Source organism: Mirounga angustirostris, unplaced genomic scaffold (assembly GCF_029215605.1).
Source record: "Mirounga angustirostris isolate CCGP_5_RB_7025 unplaced genomic scaffold, mMirAng1.0.hap1 SCAF_6, whole genome shotgun sequence".
Lineage (NCBI taxonomy): Eukaryota > Metazoa > Chordata > Mammalia > Carnivora > Phocidae > Mirounga > Mirounga angustirostris.
Window position 1 is genome coordinate 37,781,294 of NW_026991714.1, and position 16,427 is coordinate 37,797,720.

A 16,427-nucleotide genomic window follows, 5' to 3' on the forward strand; every position below is an offset into this window, starting at 1 on the left:
AAGTGTTCTTAAGTCCTTGTAAGTAATCTTAAGCATATATATGTGTCTGTGTCTCTCTGTGTATGTATTTATATCAGCCGCCACGCTCAGCCCCACAACTGTCTTCTATTTGTTCTGTAGATCCTCAAAACTCCCCACTCTTGCTGCTTAACCTCTGAAGCTGCACAGCCACTCCTAGGATTCTTGAGCTCTCAGGGTTCACCCAAGACAGCTCCCTATTTCCAGTTAGTCCTTGAGTTGCCTACAAATGGGAACCCACCCCGAGCCACACAGATCTACCTAAAAAGAACCCTCTCCCACCTGCCGTGAATGCTTGTTCTAATGGCTAAGTTTCACAGAGAGTAAGCCTGCCTTCTGCCCGGTCTAGAAGCTGAATTCTGTTTCCCCTAAGTCTGTGGCTTGGTGGGGCCGAAGACTCCTTTGCAGACGGGGTCTGGAGACATGATGCACGAGGCTAGGACACACCTTAGATAGCCTACATGCTTCATGAACTTAACAAAAGATTGGCAAGGACTAGAATATGTCTTATTGTAACTTCCCAGGTTGGGTTTGTTATTTTTCTTTTAAAATTGAATATAGATAAGTTGTTTTTTAAAAAGTAAATATTCAGGGCGCCTGGGTGGCTCAGTTGGTTAAGCGACTGCCTTCGGCTCAGGTCATGATCCCGGGGTACCGGGATCGAGTCCCGCATCGGGCTCCCTGCTCTGCGGGGAGCCTGCTTCTCCCTCTCCCACTCCCCCTGCTTGTGTTCCCTCTCTCGCTGTGTCTCTCTCTGTCAAATAAATAAATAAAATCTTTAAAAAAAAAAAAAAAGTAAATATTCAGAGAATATGAACTACAAAGGTCCTGACCATTTTCCAAAGTTCAGAATCGATATTGTGCTTATTTTGTGTCCTTATAAATTAGCAGAGGCCAACAGGTGCCAGACTTAAAAAGTCAGTCTACCTCTTCCACATTCTGCCTTATTAGGGAGGAAGGATGGAGCAACAAGGAGGGAGAAGACAGAGCAGAGACAGTGGGGCAGGAGGGCCTGAGATGAGGGTGGCAGGAGGGAAGAGGAGAGCTCGAGTCTATAGATAGAAACAGAGCACGAGCCAGGATGCTGGATGCTAGATCAGCTATCCAATAGAAATAAAATACGGGCCACAAATGTGAGCCGCGCATACAATTTTCAATTTTGTAGTAGCCATATTAATAAAAGTAAAATTAAGGAAGTGACATTCACTTTAATAACATTATTTTATGTAATCCAATGTATTCAAAATAGCATTTTAACATGTAATTAATATAGAAATTATTGACGTGCTATTTTACTTTCTTTTTTGTGTATTGAGTCTTAGATCCAATCAGTATGTTATACTCACAGCACATTTTAACTCAGATTAGCTACATTCAAGGCTCACTGGCTACATGTGGTGGGTAGCTCTCACACTGGATAACGTTGCCCTAGATCTTGACCAAACTGCTCAGACTCTTCTCTCAACTTCTAGTCTGTAAAATGGGGATAACTTTCCCTGTCCTGATCCGTTTTTAGGGTTGTGTGAGATGCATGGAGCTAATAGGTGTGAATGTGCTTTGTAGGCTAAAGCTATTGGGCCCCTCACAGGCCCCTACCTCGGGAGAAAGAAGAGAGAGTGTTGCCAAAAGTAACCTATTAATCTATTGCCTGGTCACCGGGACTTAGCATGAACGGAACCAAACAGAAGTGTGGCAACTCCATTTTACAGACCGGTTAAAGTTCACAACAAAATCCAGATCACGCAGGTGAGGTTGACAAGTGTTGTTTTACCATCTACTGTCACAAACCTTCTGTTTATTTAAAAAATGAAAGGATATGTTAATACCATCCCAAGCACCAGGGATGGTAAGATGAGAAGATGCTTGCTCCTGATGAGGTCACAGAATAGTCGGGGGGAACACATAGGCAAAAATGTGTATAGAATGTCTCTCCAAAGGCTCTTGTTCGCAAGTATCAAAAAACCCAGTTCAAAACAGCGTAAGCTAAAAGGGGGTATTTACTGGCTCAGGTAACTGAAGACCGCAAGGTAAATGTGGCTGCAGGCCCACCTGGACGCCTCTCACCTCCTGGCTCTGTCCTTTATCTCTGTTCTGGCTCCATGTGGCAACCCCAGCAGCCCCTGGCTCACAGCCCCTACATTCAAGTCCAGCAGGAAAACCAGGGAGACTGTCTCCAGCAGCCCCAACCGAAAGAGCTCCCGGCAGCTCATTGGCTCGAACTGAGTCCTCAGCCTATTCTTGGATCAATCAGGGTGGCTCCTGGCAGTGTTTGCTCTGCCTGGTGACCAGTGCGCATGGGCCAGGAATGCCAGGGGCATGGCTTTCGCAAAGGCGCACCGGTAAACTGTTACTTGAATTGGGGTGGAGAGATGCTGAAGGGCTAAGAAACAACAAAGTTGACTAGAAATTATGGGAATGCAGAAAAGGTGTGACCAGGGCTGGCTTCCTGAGCCTTTGAAGTCTGTGCGGTCCCGCTTTTAAAAGGTCCCACACTTGGGTTAACGCTCTGCTGTCGCCAGCTTGAAATTTTTAAGAATTCGGGAACAGGGGTATCCACATTTTCATTTAAATTACAAATCACCTACTCATCCTGGATGCGGCTAACTCACATTACATTACATACCCGAAGAAGTGACTTTGGAACTGAATTTTCAGAGATGAAATAGCACTTTTCCAAGTGGGAGGGGCTGAGAGGTAGGAAGGAGCGGGAGGAAGGTCCTGGCAAGGGATTAGCAGAGGCAGCAATGCCGCGACGTGGAAGGTTCCAGGAGGGACTGAAACCACTAGCGTCTCACGGGCTTGGGGCTTAACGTGCTGGTGGGGCGGGGCCCCAGCTGAGCTGGAAAGACAGGGGCAGAGAAGGACCTGGTGTGTCAAGCCAGGAGGCCGGCACTCAATAACAATTCTTGAATGAATTAATAAATACAAGTCAAGTGAATTACACTAGAAAAAGTGTTTCTTTTTTCAACCTACATTATTCCGAATGACCCTTATAAAGTAACTGCCCCCATTTCCTCCCTGCTTTTCCACCGCAGAGGAGGGCTAACTTAGCACCATGTAATATTAGTGTCTCACTGATCTTTATCAGCAGCATGTTAACGAGGTTTGCATTCCACCTCCATGACTTCACCACCCAAATATTTATGAATCAGAGAGATGTTTCTAAGAACGCGTTTTCCGACTGTTTATAACAATCATAGTGTGCTGTAATTACAAAGATGACGTTTTAAAACCTAAATAGAACAAGCCTCAATTGTGTGGGAGTTCATTGCTTTGGTGATAAAAAAAAAACACAGACGGTGACTCAGGTGGAACACTGTTTCATTTTCATTTTGGTTTCCTTTGGTTCTACATGTCAGGACATGTTCCAGAACCCATACAGAAGTGTGCTGTGGGGAATGCGAAAGTTAAAACTAAGGCTTTACATGTGAGAAGGAAAGAACAGCGTCCCCTTCTCAAGGCTAACATGAAAGGGAGGGATGACTTCCCTCTGGCACATGGCTGGTAATGGCCAGTATTTTGCTCCCAAATTATTTGAAAGACAAAAAAAAAAGCTAAAGAGGCAACGCTGGTTCTTCTGAATTGAGAATCTTTTTGAGTTTCCCCCAATTTCAATGAAACATAAGAGGAGAAAGTAATGTTCAGGTATTTGCTAAGAGCTGAGTGCGGAGCCTCTGTCCGTTCTTGTATTCCTAGCACTTGAACACCTGGCATGTGGCCGGCACTCGATGAATAGGCGACGAATAAGTGAATAAATTTATTCCTCACAGCAATCCCAGGTGGCTATGACAACTTTCCAGATCAGAACCCAGAGACTGAGATTATGTGCTGGAAATTGAGGAAGGGGAGGGTGTGTCCAGGCAGGTGTGTGCAAGGCAAACAGAGACAATGTGAGGTTTCCTTGGTGACTCACTTCTTTGTGACCAAGTGTGTTTCTTTTCTGTAGAACCCCTGGTCAATAGAGAATGACAACAGGAGCAAAGGGGCTCTTCAGGTGTAACATCTCCATCATGATCTTCATCTTCATCATTGTTATTGACTATAGGCCCGGAGCTTAAAATTATAGGATTGGAGAACTGTAAGGAATTTTAGAGTTTATCATATTAGAAGCTCTCATTTATGGATATAGATAGATAGATAGTTGGATAGATAGTTGGATAGATAGATGATAGATAGATAGATAGATAGATAGATAGATAGATAGATAGATATGACCACTACCATCCCCTTATCAGCCCTTCAAGGTAAGTCTTACTATCTCCATTTTCAATGTCCCAGGCCAACAAGTATCCAAGCTGGGACTCTTGTGCCTCCCAGAGCCATCCTGTTAGCACAGATTCCTTGATTAACACAGAAGGAATCTGACCCTCAGAAGAGGCCCCAAGGTTATTCGGTTAGTACAGAACCAGGACCTGAACCCAAAATCTATGCCATTTCCACTTACCCAATTTCTCAATTCAAGATGAATACCCTTTGGATTTCTTTCTATTTTGTTGATGTCAGTCAATGCCAGGGTTAGCAGGACAAAAACAATTTGAGTTTATTGAGAAGCGATAAGTCATTCCATTCCCCACCTTAGAACTACTTTATTTTTCCCTGTATCCCATCTCAGTCCCTGGAACATGGTAGGCATTCAGTAAGTGCTTGATACACTTAATTAAGCCAGGATTTGATGTGGATGGAATCTCAGTCCTTAGTATCTTTCAGTGGCAGTACTGGAAAAAAGTAGGAAGCTATACCCTTTGAAAGACACGGGATGGGGCGCCTGGGTGGCTCAGTTGGTTAAGCGACTGCCTTCAGCTCGGGTCATGATCCTGGAGTCCCTGGATCGAGTCCCGCATCGGGCTCCCTGCTCGGCAGGGAGTCTGCTTCTCCCTCTGGCCCTCCCCCCTCTCATGCTCTCTCTATCTCATTCTCTCTCTCAAATAAATAAATAAAATCTTTAAAAAAAAAAAAGACACGGGATGATACTAGTTTTTATCTTCATTATAATATAAAATTTATGCTTTTATCTTTTAAGAATTAACATGCTCCATTGTAAGAAAGTTAAATAATTCAGATATATATATAAAGAGAAGGGGAAAAAATTACCCACCTGTATTTCCACCAACCTGAACAAAGCACTTTCAATATTTTATGGCAATTTATTCTTTTTTCCTCTATTCATGTATTTTATTATTTATAGTTTTTATTGAGTTGTGACTGTTCTGTATTTACAATATATGTGTCTTGCCTTTTTAAACTTACATTATCCTTATAGCATTCCCTAAGTTATAAGCTCTTTTTAAGCATCTTTTTAAACAGGGACATGGTATTAAAAAAATGAGCATCTACTTTATCAATTCTCAATTATGCCTGGCTAGGGATCACTGACTTCTCCTGGTTCTTTGATGGCCACTCCATTGCTAATTAGCCACTTTATCAGAAAGCTAGCTCGGGTCAACATTATTATTTTTGTATTAAGACTTAATTTTTTTAGAGCAATTTTAGGTTCACAACAGAGGAAGGAAGGTACAGAGATTTCCCATATACCCCTTGGCCCCACCCATGCACAGCCTCCCCCATTGTCAACATTCCTCCATCAGAGTGATATATTTGTTATAATTGAGGAATTCACTCTGACACATCATAATCACCCAACATCCATAATTTACATCCAGGGTTCACTCTTGGTGTCATACATTCTGTGGATTTGGACAAATGTATAATGACATCAATCCTTCATCACAGTATCATATACAGTATTTCACTGTCCTAAAAATCCTCTGCCTATCCATTCCCCTGACTTCCTACACACACACACACACACACACACACACACACACACACACACCCAACCCCTAGCCACTACTGATCTTTTTACTGCCTCCATAGTTTTGCCTTTTCCAAAATGTCATATAGTTAGAATCATACAGTATGTAGTTTTTTCAGATTGGCTTCTTTCTCTTAGTAATAGTATTTAAGGTCATCCATGGCTTTCCATGGCTTGATAGTTCATTTCTTTTTCTTTTTTTTAAGATTTTATTTATTTATTTGACAGAGAGAGACACAGCGAGAGAGGGAACACAAGCAAGGGGAGTGGCAGAGGGAGGGGGAGAAGCAGGCTCCCACCAAGCAGGGAGCCTGATGCGGGGCTCGATCCCAGGACCCCGGGATCATGACCTGAGCCGAAGGCAGCCGCTTAACCGACTGAGCCACCCAGGCGCCCCAGCTCATTTCTTTTTAGTGCTGAATAATATTCCGTTGTCGGATGTATCACAGTGTATCACAGTTTTTATCCATTCACCTACTGAAGGACAGCTTGGTCGGTTCCAAGTTTTGGCAACTATGAATACGCTATAAACATCCGGGGTGGGGATGGGGAATAAAACTATCCACGGGCAGGTTTTTGTGTGGACAGGTTTTTCAACTTATTTGGGTAAATACCAAGGAGTGGGATTGCTAGATTGTATGGTGAGAGCATGTTTGGTTTTTTTAGAAACCACCAAACTATCTTCCAAAGTGGCTGTAACATTTTGCTTTCCCACCAGCAATGAATGAGAAATCCTGTTGACCCACATCTTCACCAGCATTTGGTGTTGTCAGTGTTCCACATTTTGGCCATTCTAATAGCTGTATAATTGTACCTAATTAATGATTTAATTTGCATTTCCCTGCTGATATATGACACGGGACATCTCTTCATACACTTACTTGCCATCTGAATAGCTGCTTTGGTGAGGTGGCTGCTAAGGTCTTTCTCCCATTTTTTAAAATTGGGTTGTTTGTTTTCTTATTGTTGAATTGGTGCCTATATCATTGGCAAAAGCCTGAGGGAAAACAGAGGGAAGCTGTGGAACCAGTGGAGGCAGATTTGCATGGTACTTGGTAATTAATAGTAAGTTGCCAATAATCCAGAACAGGCTACATTAACCCCAACATTGAGCCCTAGGGCCCAGCTTGGCTACCCTTCCTCCTTCTCTCCCCTAAGTCTTTCTGTCATTTTGATGTTCCCAACATGCCTATGCCGGGGCCCTCCCTTCTTAGACATCCTACTGCTAAAAACAGTCCCCAGATGACCCCACTAGCCTCTTCTCTGCCCTTAGGACCTACAATACCAATCAGCCCCCTCCTCACCCCCTCACAACTCTCTGCCCCTCTTTGTCTGTCCTGACACCAAGCTGCTGCCAAAATCCAAAGGCAGCTGCCTGGAAGTTTCCCCAAATCGTCCTCTCCTGTTCCCTCACTGACTCCACCACAGTTCATGCATCACGGTTTCACGCCCAAAGCCTACCAGGCACCTGCTGAGGACACCAGTAAAGTGGGGGGGGGGCAGCCCCCAAAATGTGATAAGCTCAGCTTTAGTGAAAGAATCTTGCATTTTGCAATGAAAAGATCTATTTTACTTTCGGCATTATGTTTTGTGAATAACTGTTACTGTGAATGAACAACATGTTGAGAGGGAGGTCACCATCAGCTTCTCAGTTCATGCGGCCTTCGATGGTGTCACATGACCAGTGTTGCAGCTTCCCGACATCCCCCCCCCCCCCGCCCCCCGCCGCCTCCATCACCCAGTCCTCCCTCAGCCCTGCCCTGGTGCTCTCCCTAAACACGTGTTTGTGTCCATCCACTGCCGAGAGACCCTGTGACCCACCCCTGCCCTTTGTCCCTAGGACACCATCCAAACTGATTATTACAACCTTCAAGACCTATTAGTGTGTTCTCCCCTGCTTCCTCCCCAACTCCCCCTCTCCTCCCACACGCCCCTGCTCAGTAGTTGCCTTGCCCTTCTCCAAACATGCTACATTCACAATTCTATATTTTCACTCATTGCATGCACATTTTTGGTGGGGCCAGCACGTGCCGGGACCGGTGGGGGGGGGCTGGGAATGAGCATAGAGATGAGCAGGGCACAGCCCCCACCTTCCTGGCACCCAGAGCATCTGCATATGCTTCTCTTTATGCCTAGAATGCCTTCCCTCCTCTTCTGCCCAGAAAATGCTCAGCCTTCAACATCCAGCTCAAAAGTCACTTCATCCATCAGCCTTTGCCAGCTCTCCCGGGCAGAGCCGTCCTGCCCCACTTTTGCCCTTACTATATCAGCCTGTAAACTACCTGGGGTCAAAGTCTGTCTCCCCCTGAGCTGTGAGCACTTGCAGGGCAGGGAAGATTCACTGTGTATCTGTAGCGCTGGACACAGTACCTAGCATACACTAAGTGCTCATTAAATGCTTGCAGAATAATATATATCTACATATAACATATACATGACACCTGCTATTGCTGGATACTGTTTCAAGTACGTTAATTGGCCACCTAGACACGATTTAAAACTCCTTAAGGACAAGGAATGCTCTTCTATTGCCCTTGTAACCCCAAGGTGTCTACACATAGTGCTGAGAGCAGGATCTGGCAATAAGACACATTTGAAGAATTGACAGATAGGTATAAACTCACCGGAGTGACTCACTCTGCCCTCAGCCACTCCAGTTTCAAGTACAAGTTCATCATCGGATGATTTCAGTTCATCATATTTTGGGAAACGGAATAAAAGTCCAAAAAGCCCTACTCAGTTTACTCAGTCAATAGCAGGGCTTATGTTTGTGGTTAAAGCAAATTACGGAATAATTGCAAATTTGGCAGACAGGATAGTATCACAGAGGGCACAGGGATGTGGGATTTGTCAAGTGAGAATCTTCTGGGGCTTTGGGTAAGTCAATTCTAGAAGGTTCCATGCATTTAACAAGACTTTGGTAAAGGAATGGTGCCCATTTTCAACAAGGGAAGCAAGGCTAGAGAAAACTGTGTACGTGTAAAGCTCTCTAAGATCTGGAGGATGGTACAGCTTAATAGATGTTTTCAAAGAAGCCAGTGTTTGAATCAAGTGCCTATGAGCAATTTTCTTAAGGTTTCTGAGCTTTGGTTTCCTCATCTGTAAAACTGAAATCATGATACCTACCTCACAGGGTTATTATAAAGATGAAATAAGATACTCGGTATTTTTAAAAGTGCTTACCATTGTGTCTGGCATGTAGTATGTGCTCAGTAAATAGTAATTACTAAATATGACCTGGCCTCACACTGATTTTTTTTAAATCTGTTTTAAAATCATTCAGTCAGCCTGAGAGCTAGAGCTTTCCTTTGGAGTCTAGACGTTCCTAATGCATCAGAGTTTTTGTGACTTGTTAGCTTCCAGGGTAAGGCGGGAGAAAGGAAAAGAGTAACATTTATTGAATCCCTCCTACGTGGAAGACTTGAGGGTGTGTTGTTCTTTAATCCTTGGGTATCATTTTGTACAACTGATATTGTCCTCATTTTACAGGAGAAACTGAGGTTTCAGGACCCACCCAAAGCCAAATAGGAGGTGGCAGTGGAGAGATGTGAACCCAGTTCGGAGTGCCTGTCCAAGGCTCGTTTCTGCCATTTCTGGCTCCTACCCCGGCTGCTCACCTTTTCAGCTCGAGGGATGCTGCGCACGGCCACTCCCTAGCACAGGATGCCCCTGAAATGTTCTCTGTGGCTCTCACAGTCAGCTTTCTTCACCTTGGCCCCAATCTTGGCAAGGAGAGCATCTCCCAGGACAGGGGGCAGAAAGGGGGCTCAGAAGCCTGGCTGCTAAGCTTCCTTTCAGTGTTAAGAATTGATGATCCTGAGACCATGGAGAACCACTCTTCCTCTCTTAGCTCCATTTCCCCAAAATCAAATGAGGACACCGAACCACATCAGAGCTTCCCAAGATTTCCCATGAACGCTTGCCAAGAGGCGGTAGGTGTTATGGGTAAGCACCCAGATGGGAGCAATTACTTACCCTCTCTGTGCCTCTGTGCCCTCGTCCATAAAATGAGGATGTTCACAGTATTTACATCATAGGGTTGTTCTGAGGATTAATAGCAGTAAGTATATGTAAAGGGCTTAGCTCAGTCGGAACACAGTGAGTGCTACGTAACAGCTTTTGCTGATATTATATTACACTTCAAGGCAGAAGAGACGGCACTAATCCCATCCCCACTTCTGGGTCCTAGGAATGTAACTTTCCATGGCCCATCCCACGCCCAAAATGTATCTGATATCTTCTCCCTTTCCTTAAAAATTCTTGTGTGACTTATATTTAAACTCAACATATCCATATTTGTTTAACATAAAATAATAAAGCACTTCTTTTTTTAAGATTTATTTATTTTTATTTTAGAGAGAGAGAGAGTGGGGGCAGGACAGAGGGAGAGGGAGAGGGAGACGGAGAGAATCTCAAGCAGACTCCCTGCTGATCGTGGAGGAAAACACACCAAAATGCTAACAGTGTTTAGACTATGGGTACTTTTTTTTCTCTTGCCCATTTCCCAAATGTTATAATGGTTATATATATACATATAACGGTTTATAATGGTGATAGATAGATGATAGATAGATAGATAGATAGATAGATAGATAGATAGATAGATAGACTCTGAGATCATGACCTGAGCTGAAACCGCTGCTTAACTGATTGAGCCACCTAGGCGCCCCAAAATAATGAAGCGCTTATTAACACAGACACTCCAGCAAGACCTCTTCTGCTTACCTCCTGGCTCTGGTGCACAAGGGTGTACCCATGTGTAGGCTCATGCCCAGTGTGATGGAAGTAGATGACTTCCGGGGTCCCTTTGCCACTGGGGTCTTCTACTTTGCAGAATCAGCACCACCAGACTCCAGGAACATGCGCTGGTGGCCACCTACCTGGTATCACCCAGGTCATCCTTGCTGCCAAGCTAGCACAGAGATTCCAGAGGTTAAGCCCCAGTGGACAAATGGCCCAGAAGGCACAGGCTGAAGCACGGCTCTGGCTGGTCCCCCTCCATACCACTCAGCCACCCATGCTGCAGACTGGATTTTCTGTTCGAAGGTGGACAAACAGAAACTAAAAGGGAATGGGTAGGTAGAGAGCAGAAGAATTAAAGCAGATACTCCACAGGGAAAAGTACCTGCAGGACTCATTTGTTTGTTTGTTTGTTTGTTTGGATGTTAAGAAGCAAGGAAAAATGAGCAGATGGACACAATTACTGGGGGTCCTTCCAGCTTCCACTATGCCCTGTGTGGCCCTTGAAGATAGAAATCAAGACCCCTTTCTGAACTCCATTTAAGCAACAGGAGCAATGATGGAATTTGATACCCCTTTCCCCATAATAAAGATTTAAATTTGTAATAGCATTCTAGCAAAATATCGGGAACACCTTAAATGCTAAAATGGGGGAAATGACTAAGTAAATCATACTATATCATGGCCATGAAAAATTACATAATAAAAGTGAGGCTAGTCGTTACCTCTGGGAGGTAGAGAGAGGTAGGTATGATCGGGAATAATCACATGGGGGCTTCTCAGTACTTGTGTGGTAGGTTCTTGATGTTCGTTTTATTATTAAAATGGGTATATATGTTCTATATAATCACCTGTATGTATGCTACATTTCACAATAAAATGAACAATTTATTTTTGAGAAGAAAAAATTTTGGTAATAAAGACCACATACAATTCACAGGAATAAGCAAAAGAGCAAATTTCAAAGTTGCATGCAATCTCTAACCCAACTATGCTCTTAAAAATCACAGGCATGAAGAAAAATTGGAGGAAAACACACCAAAATGCTAACAGTGTTTAGACTATGGGTACTTTTTTTTCTCTTGCCCATTTCCCAAATGTTATAATGGTTATATATATATATATATATACATATAACGGTTTATAATGGTGATAGATAGATAGATGATAAATAGATAGATAGATGATAGAAAAGAAAGAAAGAAAAAAGAAGAAGAAAGAAAGAAAGAAAAGAAAGAAAGAAAGAGAAAGAAAGAAAGAAAGAAAGAAAGAAAGAAAGAAAGAAAGATAGAAAGAAAGAAAGAAAGAAAGAAAAGAAAGAGAAGCTTCCCCATTTAATTATTTTCAGGTCACTCCCACATCTGTTACCTCATTGATTCTTACACACCTCTTTGGGGGAGTCAATGTTAAATAGTTCTGTTTTATAGACTAGAACACAGGTGAAGTGTTTATGACCTGCACTAAGTCACTCAGTTGGCTGGAAGGAAACCTCTGAGTGGATCCCAGGTCTTCTGAGTCCTGTTATCACCCGGTGGCTGGGACTTCATCTTGGACACCCAGGACTCTAGGGTCCCCACTCTTAAATGGGAATAGCTGTTACCTGGACTTTGGTCACATGGTCCAAGGTGGGTGTCTATGGCAGTAGAAGATGGACTACGTACAAGGATGTCCCCAAAGATGCAAACCCCACCTGAAGCGCTCTCACACCCGCTCCTTTCTAGCAAGGCACCAAGTCCATTAGTAAAATTCCCTGGAAATGTGGAGAAAGAGAGAGAGAAAGATCAGTTGTCAGGACCACAGGCTGTGTTTGAGAATCAGGTTGGACAACATTTCTCAACTCTAGTTTTTGGAGAGGAAAAGTGTTTACCGAAATGGGTCTGTCCTTGTGCTATTCAATGTTTCCCTCTTGCCACTTCTTTCCCTCCAGCTCTCTGCGGAGAGGTTGCCAGGGGCTTGCTGTGGACGGCTTCAGCTGGTGTCCATTCAAGACCCTCAGTGCTCAGCCGGGGGCCCCTCACTTCAGAGAAGGTGGGGCCTTAGGGAGAGGGAGTAGCTTGCTCAAGAATACCAAAGGCAGAAACAGACCAGACCCCAACCCCCCTGGTCCCAGCCCAACACACTTTGCACTGGACCAGTGGGAGCTTGAAGTACCACCCTGTGCTGAGGAGAGTGGCAGGTGCATACCCAGAGTTGTGTGGGTAGAGAACCAGGATCTGCTCTCATTGTTTTCTGTATGGAGTCTTATCCCCGCTCCTTTGAAGATGATCATTTCTGGATATAGCTCCACGGCATCCACCACTGTTGCTACTGACTAAAGGGACAGAATGGACTGTAGGAGAGATTCAGGGATTTCCCCTAGAAAGCCCCTCCTGATTCATAATTCATGATACCACCACTGAGGACTGGCTGTGTGCCCCATCCTCAGGGAATCCTCCCAACAAGTTTATGTGTTAGGTGCTGTTACTGGTGCCATTTTCCAGCTCAGCCAAGAGAGGGAGAAATGACTCCTCCAAGATAACACAGCTGCTAAGCGCTGAATCCAGCATTCATGGGCCACCTTCCATGCTTCAGAGTCCCGTATGGGATGCTTCCCTGGTTTTCCTGAGAGGCCCATTTCAGAGAATCTTAAATGAGCAACCCCCACATTCTAACTGACTTTATAGAAAGTGTGGGCTTTGGAAGGCAGAGTAAAGAAGAAAAATCCTCTCCACTCCCTTTCTGTGGTGAAGTAGTGGGTGGAGCCAGGACAGGGTTACTGGTCCCCGGCTGTTCCCCTGATTTTGTGTTGCACTTACCTGTCCAGAGCTCTGTAAGCAAATGCAATCTTGGGGTTTGAAGAAGAATAATGTCATGGGGGGCAGAGTGGGAAGGGACTGTTCCCTGGACTAAGAAACTGCCAAAACCTTTAAATATCCCTTGAACTATTTCTTTTTTTCTTTTTTTTTTTTTGGCTCCCTGCAGTGTTTTGGTGTTTAGATTCCGTTGCCACGAGTGGGCTGTTTTTAGCTGCCTAGTTCCGTCCCCTCTGCTTTTAACTTTTTCCCCTTCCTTTCACACATGCCCCGGCATGAAGTTTCCAATTCTTATCTCAGCAAAACATACTAAGGCTGGTCTGAATGTGGATTCCCTCGGCGGTTCTCCAGCGTGGCACCTCAGCAATATTCACATTTCTGCTTAACCCTCTTCCACTGAGGATGAACCCCCTCCCCGCCCCCCAAAAAACCCCAGCCCCGCGCTTCCTTCTCAGAGGGGGAGGCGTGCTTTGCCCTTGTGTAGAGAAGCATTTTGGTCTGTGGAGCTCTTCTTGCCCCACTTCTAGATGTACAGAGTATGCACGCTAGACATTGGTGGCTTTAACTAAAGTCAGGGTGAAATGAGGACACACAGGACTGAGATATTGATCACTCCCGCAGCAGCCCACACCTTGGGGCTCTTCCCAAACGCGAATCTTTCCCCGTCTCTCTCCAGCTGGGCAGGCATTTCACAGTCCTCCTGGGGGCTGGGGGCAGGGAGTCAAGCAGCCCTAGTTTTTGTTTTCCTTGGATAAGAGTTTCATTCACAAGGGGTGGACTTACTTCTCTGTCAAGATTCTTATCACTTTTAGAGTTTCAGCGGGCCAGGGAAGCAGAGAATGCGAGGCTCACACTTCTGTGACCAGCTGACAGCAGTTTCTACCCAGGGGTCACTTGGAGATTCAAAACCAAGACTTATTTGAATGAAACAAGACCAAGAAAAGGGAACGGGAGGCACGATGATAATAAAAATAAACGACTAGGGGTTGTGGACTTCTCTATCGTAATTACCCTTCTCTTGCATTGTTTTGTGGAGGCTGGTCTGGCTGTTTGTTTACCCTACGCCCTAAATTGAATTTCCCCGCAAGGACAGGACTAAACCACAAGTCTGGCTTGGGTGTATTAAAATGTAAACTGGTTAAAGATTACTGTAGGCATTTCACGGAGAGAAAGAAAAAGGGGTGGGTTCACATGTTCTCCTCCATCTCCTTATTTCAACTTATGATGGTGCAATTTATTCCAGAGCAATAGATAAGTAGATATAATACATGCGTAGAAAATCCCAAATAATTTTCATTTAAATGTATAAACGTTCTTCCTTCTGGTCTTGCACTGTTCTAGGGGTTGTGCCGACACGCCCGGGGTTTACTTGCCCGCGCGTTTGCAGGAGGGTGGGGTGAGGGGGGTGTGGGGCTGGGTGCGAGGGGGTGTGGCCGTGGGGGTGGAGGGTGGGGCGCGGAGAGCCGTTACCTGGACGAAAAGTAAAGCAAAAACAACCGCCCCACGCTTCCCGCGCGACGCAGCTGGAAAGCCGCTCAGGTGCAGGACTACATCCTCGAGGATCCTGTGTGGAACCCTGGGCTCCCAGACGGGTTGGGGGCGGGGACGGGGGGGGCTTCCGAGGCTGCCCTCCGAGTTGTCCCGGGCCGGAAGCTTGGTGAGGGGGTGTTCTGGATGAGGTTCGGGCTTGGGGGACAGGAACATGGGTGTGGGGGACCTGCAGTTTCACCCGCAGCTCTGAGGGTCTCTGCCCCAGGCGGCTGGGCAATCGGAGGGGCTGGGGAAACGGACAGATATTCCTCCTGTGTGCAGGACTGTGTGTGTGTGTAAGCGGGGGTGGGGGAGTGGGGGAGGTGGGGACGACCCCTCCATCAGTGCCGACTGTAACAGGTTAGGGGTGCAGGTGCGGGGTGTGTGGCTGCCGGTGAAGCCCGGGCTCCAGAACCCTTCTAGTTCTTACCTCAAATTACCAAACCATGACCTTCGATCGCCTCTCCCAAGAGGCAGGTGGAAGCAGGGGTTTCTGCCCCTAACCGTGCCCCCTGCACCCCACCGGCGCGCGCGGGCCCCCTCCCCTCCCGGGCAGGTTCGAAACTTCGCGAGCCACACTCGCGTCCACGTATATTCGTCCTTGGGCAGTTGAGAAGGTCCCTGGTTCTGCCACTCTCGAAGCCCAGACAGCTGGGGTCGAGGAATCGGAACCCGGAAATCGTTTTTAAGGTTCAAATCCAGTTCTGCTGAAGCTCCACCTAGTATCTGCGGCCATAGGACCCAACCTTTCCCGACAGCCGGGCTTGAGGGGCGAAGGGATTTCTGCTACGGGGCCTCATTTCGGCTGGCGTCAGTGAGCCCCCACTCCCCGCTGTCCTGTCCCTTCCAATTCCGCTCTGGGGGCAGAAAAACACGTGAAAGGCGAAGATGGGTTTTCCCTAGACGTAGCCTAAGATAGGGTGGCGACCTCCCTCCGCCTGGCCCGCGGGGATCAAAGCACCTTCTCTTTCCTCCTCGCCCTGGCCGCTCGGTTTCAGCCCCACTCTTAGCGCCCAAGTTGCCTCTGATTTTACAGCTCCTCTCATCTCTCCAGGTTGTGTTCGTTTCACTGAGAAACTGCCCGTCAATTTCAAACTCTTTGTGGTTGTTAAAAAATCCTAATCCGCACGGTCCTAGCACCTGCCCTGGCCTCGGAGACGCGCTCCCCGCCGGCCGGGAGACGGTTCCGCTTGTGCGCTGGTGCGGGGTGTGCCTGGGCTGCGGGCTAGGACGCACCGTGCCCGCCGAGCGCTGCCCTCCGCGATTGGGTTAACGCGCGGACTTCTTGCGGGCCAAGCCGCGGAGGTCACCCCCGGCGGGTCACTGTATGGGTTCTCGCAGGAGTCCTTTTGGCACGTCCCCACAGCGGGGACTACCGCTTCTGACCCTATTCTGCCCCCAACTAGAGAAGGCGGCGTTTGGCGGGGGAAGGGGCTCCAGAAAATGACCACGCATTTTAGAGAAAGGTCGTGCCCGCTTCCCAGCCTCACCTACTTTGGGCTGCGGCCAGGCCCCGCCCCTCCATCTTTTCCCCT